Source organism: Tympanuchus pallidicinctus, unplaced genomic scaffold (genome assembly GCF_026119805.1).
Source record: "Tympanuchus pallidicinctus isolate F22 unplaced genomic scaffold, pur_lepc_1.0 scaffold31, whole genome shotgun sequence".
In the NCBI taxonomy this organism is placed as follows: Eukaryota; Metazoa; Chordata; class Aves; order Galliformes; family Phasianidae; genus Tympanuchus; species Tympanuchus pallidicinctus.
In genome coordinates this window covers 9,969,276-9,980,517 of record NW_026294749.1, presented here as the reverse complement: position 1 = coordinate 9,980,517, position 11,242 = coordinate 9,969,276, and positions in this window count along the sequence as shown.

Below are 11,242 nucleotides of genomic sequence, written 5' to 3'. Positions count from 1 at the left end.
GATTTTCTTCCCTTTTATGTCAGTCATAAAGAGCCTTACAGCCCTGTGAGGGAGCTTCAGGGGGCTCCTTGCAGATCAGCACAGGGGATGTGGCTTTCAGCATGTCCTTGAGGTAGGTGTGTCAGGATGCCTGTTCGCATCAGCCCCTTTTTGGTGAACAACTCCTGTTTTTATGAGGTGTTCGTGGTTTTAACAACACGTAACTACAAAATCCAGAAGAAGATAAAAATGAGAAGAAGTGTGAATTATAACAGAATCTCGACTGCAATAGACAAGATGTCAAGAAACTTGAAGGACAGCTGTGTGCCTGGGAGAGGTGACCTCTTGGCAGGACATGCTAAATGGAAGAAGACCCTGAGACTAACAGGTAGCATCTTGCTCCAGAGGGAAAGTCTCCCACCTAGTTTCTAAACCTATCTGAGAAGCATGTGATGGCATCCCAACAGCTGGCCCACCTGATCCCTATGCTGCAATGAGCCAGAAGCCACATTCCATGCACCCAGTCTGGGGATCTCTGTGCCATGCCCCTTCTCCCAGACTCTAAAATCTTCTCCTTTCTGGCAAAGAGTGAGTTTGCTGTCTCTGGGGTGTTGCCAACTGTATTCCCCTTACTTGAAAGATAGGACACTTAAATACAGCACTACAGCATGCACTTGTTTTTCCTATTAAACTGGAGGAGGTATGAATTAGTTACCCCGTGATTTTGGAAATACAGTGTGCCTGGGGCACCGCTTCAGAAGTGTGAATCATTGCATTCCCTTCTCCTGGATCTCTTTATCCTCACTCACAGGCATCAGTGAGCAGGGACAAGAAGCTGGGCTTCTCCTACCTGGGCTGCCAGCACATCTGGAGCTTAGCTTAGTCCGTCCTACTTCTCTCTTCCAGCATCTTTGAAGCAGAGATGATAATACTTTCCAACCTTCAAAAAATACAAGAGATCTGGAGGGAGTTTTTATTAGATTGACTGATTTAAGTGGAAAAAGATTCAAGCACAGGGTCTTTGTTCAGGCCTGATATGGGCCTCCACAGCCTTTGCTTTCAGACCTGAGAAAATGACAGTGCTTTTTCCAGCTGCATCAATTGCTCTCATGAGAGATACTCTTATGAGCCCCTCCCTACAGACCTTGCTCCACTTGTGCCCTTATTCCCTCACAGCCATGACAGCACTTCTGCGTATGGAATTAGTGGAGCTCCATCAGACTGACATGCTATCATTGAGATAGTGGAGAATTGTAGATGTGAATCTTACAATTAAGACTGGGAAGAAAAAATTACAAGGAATGCATTTGCCCTTCCCCTGTTTTTCCAAATGTAAATCCTGGCTAGTCACTGGAATACCATTAATCACACTGAATTGTTGTGGTATGCATACATATGTAAGACATAAACTCCTGATGAGTTCTCCTGCAATTTAGCATTAATTAATGTCCACTTAGTATAAAATGTGCCATCATATTTTAGGTTAGCACTTCATCGTTCATGTAAACTGTAAACACTGTGCACGGAAAAAACTGGAGGATATGATTTTCCTGCAGTATCTCTTTGACATGTTTACATAAAATATAAAGCTAATATATCATTGGGCACCGGTGGTGGGATTTTTTGTACTGCATGTGCTGTGTAGCACATACAGCTCTGTGACACTTTAATGGCATCTATTTCCACAACAGAGTAAACTTTGTGAGGAATTGCTACCTGAAATTCAGCAAAGTGCATCTCAAATGTTTTCATTGCACCAAGTATCAGCTGATGCACCTCTTATTAGTATAAATGGCATAGATTAGTGTCAGGCATTTTCAACAGTGAAGAAATTACAGAAGCCTGCATGGCTCATTAGGCTCTTGTTGCATGTTAAAGAGGGCCAGACCTTTATTAATAAGAGGAAAAGGGAAAAAAAAGAGAGAATATAATGGGAAAAGAATAAAACAGCCCTTAAGAAAAGAAAGCTTTCTGGTTTGGAGAAAAATAAAAGCATCAATTAACCTTTTCCAGTCTCTGAATGCTTTCTAAATTCATCTTAGCTTTGTTTCCACTGCATTTGTAGATTATTTATAAAGATTTCAAGCAGAGAAATACCGTTCACAGTCACATGGCACAAGCAAGAACTATTTTTGATGATTAAATGTGTTACACTGTTTGAGTGGGTCACAGTTTACATCCTGTTTCAGGAAGACATCACTCTTTAAGACTGGACAAGCACCCACATTCAACTTGAAGCTCTTTCTTATATCCCACAGAAGTGAATATAATTTGAGCACTTATTTCCAGTTAAGCACTCGGTGTGAGCACATGCTGGGGAGGAGGGTGGATTTAAAATACATTTGAGAGCTCACCGTAAATAGGGCCTATATCACATGGGTCCTGAACCTGCAGGTTGACATATCAGCACTTTGCACACAGTCTTTTCAGCATCTTGGGGGATGCATGTAAGTGATACACAGGAGTGCTCAGAAACGCATCTCTTTATGGAAAAGAGATCAACCTGGTTGCTATTCCCCCAGGCAGCAGTAGGCAAGGGGCAGCTCATGTTCACATTTTCTTTGTGATTTACTTGGATGTTGAAGGCCATCTTGCTGCTGGTGTTGTTGCTTGTTGGCAGGTTAACCACAGACACGGCAGTCAAAACTCTCCTCCTCTTTGGGAAGTGAAGGAGAGCTTGTTTCCACTTCATTGCAACAAAATTGAGTTTTGCTGTTGGCACTGAGGAACCTTGAGTCTTGACTTCTCCGTGTGTGCTCCAGAAGAGTATGGCTGAATTTCACCACTGAGTTCCGTGAGCAGAGAAGGATGTGAGGTTTCTGCAGGATTGCGTCTCTGGGTTTGGCCTGCTTTTCCACACCAGCTTGCTATTTTCTGTCACAGCTCCTAGATCAGCCTCACGTATGGGAGGCTTGCTCTGGAACGAGAACGTGTAGTTGTCACCATCTAGGCAGAAAATAGATAAATATAAATGAGTTTGAAAGTCACACTCCTAGGCAAATTAAACTAAACTTGCAAAATTTCTAGTTTTTCTCATGCAGGATCCACATGTCCCATGGCTGATTACAAATGAGAACGTATTGTCATGTACCTGGGCCAAAGAGGTCCAAGTTTTCAGGCACCACATCCATGGAGTGGAATGGATCCCAACTTGAAGCATAAATCAAAAGTGAGTTAGCGAGGTCCTTCCCATGCCAAGCGCTGCAGATCAGCGTATTGAATTTGTTACATTTTTTTCCCAGTGTGATTAGCATTTTACTTGAGTCTGAGGCATTAATCAATAAAAGCAATACCATGTAAATAGACTAAAATGAAAAAGCAAGTGCTGCATTTTAATAATATAAATAGAAGACGGTGTAGCATGAGGGGCCAAGGCAGAGCTTGCAATCTGAATACCATCAAAGGTATAAGAATTGAAGGCAAAGGAAATTTTCAAGGCTGATTGCACACAGATGAAGAAAAAAAAAAGTAAAGAACGATAAAATATTGAACACTGGTTAGTGTGGGGGATGTGTCTGAAATATTTTATTTCTCTGTGTTTTAGAAAAAGTTGTCCTTGCTACAGCCTATTTTCAGTGCAGAGAAGAAAAGAAAGGGGAGGGAGAACCCAACCCCTGGACTCAATAAATTAAGTAGAACAACACAGAAAAACATTTGAAACATTGCCGTTAAAGCAGAGCCAAGTTCTTAATAATAAGTCCACTTCACAGTTTTTGTTCTTCAAAGAACGCTGTCGCAGCGGTTACTTAAAAAAAATAATTTAAAATTTATCTCATTGTATGTGGTACAAAATATCACGCTGGAAGCCTGAAAATAATAGCCAGCTGCTGTTCAGTGCTCTCCATCCAGGGAGCCTGAGTGCTCGGGGAAGCTGGCAAGGGCTTTCTGGTGGGCAGAGAACACCAAGGACTTACCCCTGCGCTGCTGAGATGGGGAGGAAGACCATGGTAAAGTTGGCCTGTTTCTTTAGGTGGCACCCAGCAGTTATTTCCTTGTATGTGCCCTTGTGCATTCCCCTCCTCCCTCTCCCCATTTCTAGTAGTCTCAGTAGCATCACCACAACCTGAGGAGCAGCTTTTGTTCCTGGACTGCTCAATTAATCATCTTCTTACAGAGCTGCAACACGGAGCAGGGTGAGCGCCCAGTGCTGACCTCCTGCGGGCCCCACGCAAAGGCTCACCAGTCATAGCAGCAAAAGGCTGGGCTTTGAATTCAGAACATATTTAGAATCAAAAGGCAAGGTAAGAAGAATCTGAGGTCTGCAGGAGATGGTGCTAAAAATTGTCAGTCTGAGGAGGTGGCAGTGACAAAGACCATTATTTGAGAAACCCCTGAGTAACTCTACTGCTTACTCAATGGCAAAGTGTGCATGCCTGTTGACCTGTTTCTTGGAAACACAAGGAAGCAACTACTAGGCTTGGGCTGTCTGTCCAATGGACTGCCTTCCTGTTCATCTGCTTGCTTGAAGCTTTGCCTCAAGGTTGCATGCTCTTTAGGAAACGTTTAGGCTGCTCATTGCTTAAGCAGGATCAAAATGTCTGCTCCTATGCAAAAAGGTTTTGTAGACAATGCCTTGCCTACAAAAAGTGGCAAGCCACCAGTCTGGTCCTACAACATGGGTGTGAGGGTGCAGCTGCAGTGTTCAGACTGTAGGACTGAGATGAAAAACAAAAGCAGAGCAGATGTTTTCCCACAAGTGTGGAATAAAAGGAAACATCTGGCCCTTGGCCCCTAAAGGATATTTCTCACAGCAAAGACTAAATTAAAGGTGCATTGAGGATGTACGGGCTCAGATAAAGGGAACTGCTGCCTCCATAATCATCTCTATACTGGCTTCTTTCTTCTGATGCATAATGACATTTAAAATATAGGGCAGAAATAACTCTTGTAAGATACAAGCAAAGAACTACAGACATCAAAGTATCCACAAAACATATGCTATTATTTTGACCGCGCAAATAAGTAAACAAACAAAGGAAATATTTTTAAACACTAAACATGCATCAGTTATGCTGCTGTGAGATAAAACATCCTTTTTTTTTTTTTTTTTTAATCTATTGAGTCATAAATCTCTGTATTTCCCTTTGTGTTTGATCTCATATATTACTTGGAGTTTCTAAAATGATAACAAGGCATGCATTAAAAATATTTCTCTTATTGTTACATTTCAAGCACGTTTACTGTTAGCTGCTTAGCTTCATTATGTATCATAGTCTGAATCTACAAATCAAGTATAATTAGACTTAGAGAACTGATTGGATTTCTAATTAAGCTACATTGGAAACAACAATGCACAATCAGTAAATATTCTGACTAGGTACATTTTAAAGAGCAACTCTTGGGCTTTTTGCTGATGACTAGACACCAGTGTCATTAAATTTGTTGGTGGCAAGCAAATTTTAAAGCTAAAATAGAGGCAATTAGTAAAGATCTTGAAATATTTAATCACGTTTGTCCAATTAGTGTGCAATTAGGCAATGGTGTGGCGTGGGACAAACATTCTGCTTCAGTGTTTGGTAGAGAAGGATCCCTTTGAAATTTTGCTATTTAGTTTATTGATATATAAAAAGGAAGTTATGGTTGTAATTTCCAATTTAAAAAAATACTGTGCAGATGGTCTGACTATATATTTAACAATGTTAAACAAAACTAAACAAGGGAAGCATGTTACCTGAAATTACACAGCTGTGATCAGTGAATAAGCTCCAGATCACATTAGATTACAGCTGTGGGCATCTTGATCACAGAAGGTGCCAGGTAGTTATGGTGGTAAAATCTAAACTATTCAAGTTGGCATGTCACGTATGGAGATGAGATGGTAATTCTGTCTTGGACCAAAGATAGACTTCTTCTTTGAGCCTTGACTGGTTGTTCTGCATTCAGTTCACAAAGCCTTATGTTGGCAAGTTCATCGTGTGAAGTCAAGCAGTAGCTTCTCGTGAACAAACCAGTTAAGGGTTATCTTGACTTCCCTTTGTCTTGGGGATCGGCTTTCCCTTTTGAGACTCCCTTGAAAACCATCACTACACACAGTAGCTGATTCACAAAACTGGTTTTGGTCAGTGCATTGACGCCATAATGCTTTTTAATACATAACCCTGCACTGAAAGTGTCACGGCATTGGCATTTTATCAAATCTGTTTGACTCTGTGTGACTACATGCGGAATGTAAAGGGAACAGAGCCAGGGAACATCCCCAGGTGCTGGAGTTCAATTACGTGAATTGTGAAATGGTTAGAGCGCCCTTGGCATGGCTTTGGTTTGGGTCAGGCACGGCTCTCCCAGGCCACCCCTGGACACAGCTCAGGTGTTAGTTCTGGCTGACAACCGTTCCCAACAGGTGCTTTTGGAAGGAAGGAGGATTAGGAGAATAGATGTGGGTCGACTTGTGCCAGCTGGCCCCCGCATCAAAGCACATTTAACCTTCTAGTATTGCTATTCCCCCTGGGTTCACAAGGAATGAAACTGAGGAAAGACTTCTAACATGGCTAACTTTGGATGACGTGGGTACCAACCCAGATCCCTGACTTGTTCTCCCTTGCAGAGCCCATCTCATTTTCACTGATTATTCAGTACAGACTAAAAAGCATGGGAAGACAGATTTTTTCCCTCCGTAATCATAAAGGGAAAAGATTTGGTTAAGCCATTGTTCAGATTTTTTTTTCTGAGAACAGGATAATTATTGAGCAAATATTAAAATGCCTCTCTATTTATTTTTTATAAATATTATCACTTCCACAGTGCTGTTTAATCGTCATGCTTTTAAATATTTTCAATTTTCACACCTGAGAATTTTTTTTGAGTGCTGCAAAAAAAAAAAAAAGGCTGAAATAAAACAAATAATGCTTCCTAGCAATGCTGTGCTTTGTTTTCTTTGATAGGTGCAGAGCTGGAAATTGAAAGTAGAGTTTTGCCTTGAAATCAGACTGTTGTGAGAAGGAATTTTATGAGAACAGTTGCATTAATTTCTTGAGCAACATTAAAATATCGTTCAAGTGAAAAGAGAAATGATGCTGAGAGGAGCACTGTGAAGAAGAGGCATGAGACAGGTGAAACAGCAGACAGTAAGGAGTTAGACATTCATTTATTCTTTGACTGTATTCAAAAGTTACCTGGATTGAAGGCTAAATATTGATTCTTGTATATCCACAGGTTAGAAATGATCCCCCTCAGTTTGCTACTTCCCAGATTTTAGGAAGAGTTTATGTTGGGTTTTCTGGGTGCTTTCTCTGGGCAGGAATGAGGTCAGTGCCCCCCTAGAGGGATGGGGCTCCATCAGCCTGCTGTGCATCGCATTAAATCTCTTGCCAGCTGCAGGGTGGGGATTCGAGGCCTTGTTGGGAAGTATGTGAGCCACTCAGGCTTTTAATTTTGATGATGCCACAAATAAGAATAATTGATAATAACAACAGTTGCTGCTGTTGTTTTTACAAATACACACATGATGCCCTCAAATAATATTTTCTGGTTGCTCTTATGGTTATAGATATGCCCCGACTAACAGAAGAATGATGTTTTTATGCATGTAAAAAAGACGAGGAGCAGGTCTTGAATGTGTTGGCAAACTGACCGTCAAATCCTATATGGAAACAAGAAGTGCATGCAGTATTTCACAGCCTCTTTATCACCATATCTTTGTTCAATTAAGAGATCGGAAGACCCACCCAGTAGGCTGAGTGCCAGAAGATGGAACAGCCAGCTGGAGAGGCAGCGCTATGGAGGGGGTACCTCTTACAGCTAATGCCTTCTGCAGATCACACAGGACCCAGGAGGAGTTGATCAAGCATGTATTGCTCTGAGTCTGTAGTCCCTGAAAAAAAAAGCAGTATCTTTTGCAGCTTTTTGGCATCTAGGCAAGGAACAAAACTCATCTTCAGTTGCAGAAAGTTGGCAAGCCACGTAGCTTTAAGCTGCACAGTATGAGTACTCGTGTGGTTGTACTCAGGATTGTACTTTGAACATCCACCAACTGGGACCTCAGCCCTCAGACATGCAAATATGTCATATGTATATGTGTATACTTGTACAGGGATATGCATGTGAATACCTGTATGTGCATATACACACAGTGAACATGTATGTACTGTGAGCTTCAAAAAGGAAGAGAATGTTTGGGAGATTCAGGAAAGAAAGGACAAACGTGTTTATTTGATAAAGGCAACAAGCACGGTGGTGGTGTGGCTTGCTGTTCACACACTGCTGTCTCGCAGCTCCTGGTGCAGCACAGACTGGCAGGCCCGCAGCAGCTGCCGAATTCCTCACAGTGTTGTCTTTATCAAAGTGGTAAACGTAGATTTGAGAAATTGCTTTGATGTGCAAGACATCAGAGAGCAGCAGCAACGTTCGCTGCAGAGGGTCCATTATTTAAGTCTCTCAGACAACTGCGCTGATTCTCCCACAAAGGGAAAAATAACAGAACCGTGCAAATGAACGCCCCAACAACACGTGTTCTCCCATCCCCACATCTCAGTCCAGTGACCGGATGGTGTGATGTTTGATGGGCAGATAGGGCTGCTCCAACGTGATGGCACTGGGCGCTGCAGGGCTCCCCCCAGGGCAATGCCCACACAAGGGTGTCTGTGCATGGGAAAGGGGAGGGCAGTGGGGGAGTGATATGGAGGGAGGAAGGTGGCGAGTCCTAGCAGTGCCCAGTGGCACAGCTGTCTCCTGGGATGCCAGGTGATGCACTGCACAGGCTCTGCCATAGGACACGAGGGAACGTGGTTTTCCCACCTCCCCTCTGTATTGTCATAAGCTGTGTGAATGTGCAAGAAAGGGTCTGTGAAATTAATTATACTGTGAGTGCTTGGTAACCAAATGAATTGTAAATTGTACATTATTAAAACAGCATCAGAGCACCAACTGATCTATTATTCTTTGGGGAAATGTAGGAAGATAAGAGCTTTATGTGCTTTAGGAGTCTTTCCAGCCACCACCGCACAGCCCGATTTGTAAGAAAAAAATGTGGCAATATTTTGTTTGTCTGAGTTGCAACTGACACAATGCTGCATTGTTTGTTTTTATTGCATTGTTCGGTGTTATGCATATTTGAGACAGTGTACGCTATCAGTGATGTAAGCACACCCCGTTCCTTTCTGCTTATCCTATTATTTCAGATTACACTCGAGGCTGACCACCCTCACTACTGTGTAAAAAAAAATAAATCTGTAGGTGCAGAAAAACAAGATAAATGTTAAGCAGCATGCCCTTTTGCAAAAAATCACGTCACTAATGGGATGTACAGCTACTGTCAGCCTGAACATTTTGGCTGCATATTGCTCCTTGCTGCCTGTCTTTTTACTTTAGCTTCTGATAGCCGTGAGAGGGTTAGGTGGGGAGAAACATGTCTAAATAAGAGGGAAGGAAATGACTGTGGGTTTATGTGAGCATTCACGTTTCCTTTCTTTCCTCTACAGTGTGTGGTCTCCTTAACACCCCTCTCATGCAACATCTATTCTCGGAGTCTAAGACCCTGCTCCCATGTGTGAGCTGGCATCTTCTGGGGTGCTACAGACTGAAAGCTGCGACACCCAGCCCCTGGGGGTGTCCCTTTGGCACAGTCCAGTTGCTGCCCAACACCTGGTGCGATGGCCCCTTGCACCACTTGCCTCCAGCAGAAAGATTCATTAAGCAGGAGCATGTAGGAGTGAAAGAGAGAAGGGTTTTGTCAATGCCACTATTGAAGGAAAGGAGGCGGCAGCTCCTCCAGCAAAGCTTTTCCCACAAGATCTCTTTTATATTCCTTCCCTGAAGGAAGACGCACAGAAGTGTGCCCTATCTTTGCAGCTGCTTGCCACAGGGGAGGAGGAATAGCTGGAGAAACACCCTCCTCCCTCTGGTTGAGGATATATCTCCTCAGTTAGATGCGCAAGTCGGAGATGTGATGCTTCCTACAGCCACCACAACAGTGGCTCCTTGGATTACTGTGCACTACAGCAACCCATGTTTCTGTTATGGTGCAGAGTCAGCTTAAACCCCTCTCCTTTAGAGGGGTTCTCTCTGAAAAAAGTTTCCCTCCAGCCACAGGACCTAGGTGTTCAGCACATTCATCTCTGAAGCAGTCAAAGAAATTATTGCAACTTGAGAGAAGACCCATGTATTTCAGGATTTGGTCTCCCCTCCATGTAGATAGCCACTAGAGAGAAATTCCTCTGGCTACAGGATTTCCTTAAAAGAGTCGGGCACCTTTGTTTCCCATTTTTTTCAAGATAAAGAGAAGAAATGATATTTCAGAGAATTTGCATTCTTCCAAACAGCTCTCCTAACTCTGTTTAATAGCACAATGCATGGTGCTGCCTTTCCGCTCGCTCGTCAGCCCCGCAGGATTCACCAGCGTCTTTCAACGTGCGCTGCGTCCTTGCGTTCAATAGAGGGCAGCATTCAACTGAGGCTGCTCGAGAGACGGGACGGCTCCAAGGATGCCGGAGGATGTCAGCAGGGGAAAGGCACCGGTTATAGACTATACACACCGTGTTCCGCAAGGTGAAACTCGATAGAAGAGATACAGAGTTGCCAGGACTTTATGTGTATGAAGAAAAAGAGGAAAAAAAAAATGCAATTAATCGATCGGTGTTATTAATGAAGACACCTCATCTGTGTTCAAGGAATTCTTTGTGCGTTCTGTCATGGCACCATAAGGCTCCATCTCTACAGCAGGCTGCAATGATTTTCCCTCCAGTTTTTGCACTGATAGCTAACTAATAATGGGCTGATGCATCACGGATAAATAAATACCTTTGTATGAATTAAATGTGAAACTCTGCCTTAGGTAATTAGAGAATTCACTTCTCATTCATCAGAGTCCTGACTCAACAGAATTCTTCAAAATGATAGAATTCATTATTATTTTCATTCTTTATTATTCATTGTTATTTTCATTCAAAATGAAAATAACAGCCTAAAATGTTACCAGGCTGTTCTTTTTGATTTCTTAAGGCCCTGCTTAATAACTGGCAAATCCCATCCAAAGTAAAAGAGAGTAAAAACTTGATGCCATGACCCTAAAAGGATGTGCCTTCTAGGGTGACACAATCAAGATCTCAATGAAAGATTGAAATGCCACTGCTCATTTGAAACTCCAAGGCTGGACCTTCCTGGTGACAAGTACACTGCCCAAGCTGCCCACAGCCCATTCCTGTTTATGAAGAGGCTGTCCTGCATTTGCACTGCCTACACAGCAGCATATTCTTGACTTCTACAAGGAAATTCTAGGAACAATATATGTCTAAGGTGCACTCTGCATCATACTCAGAGAGCATGCAGG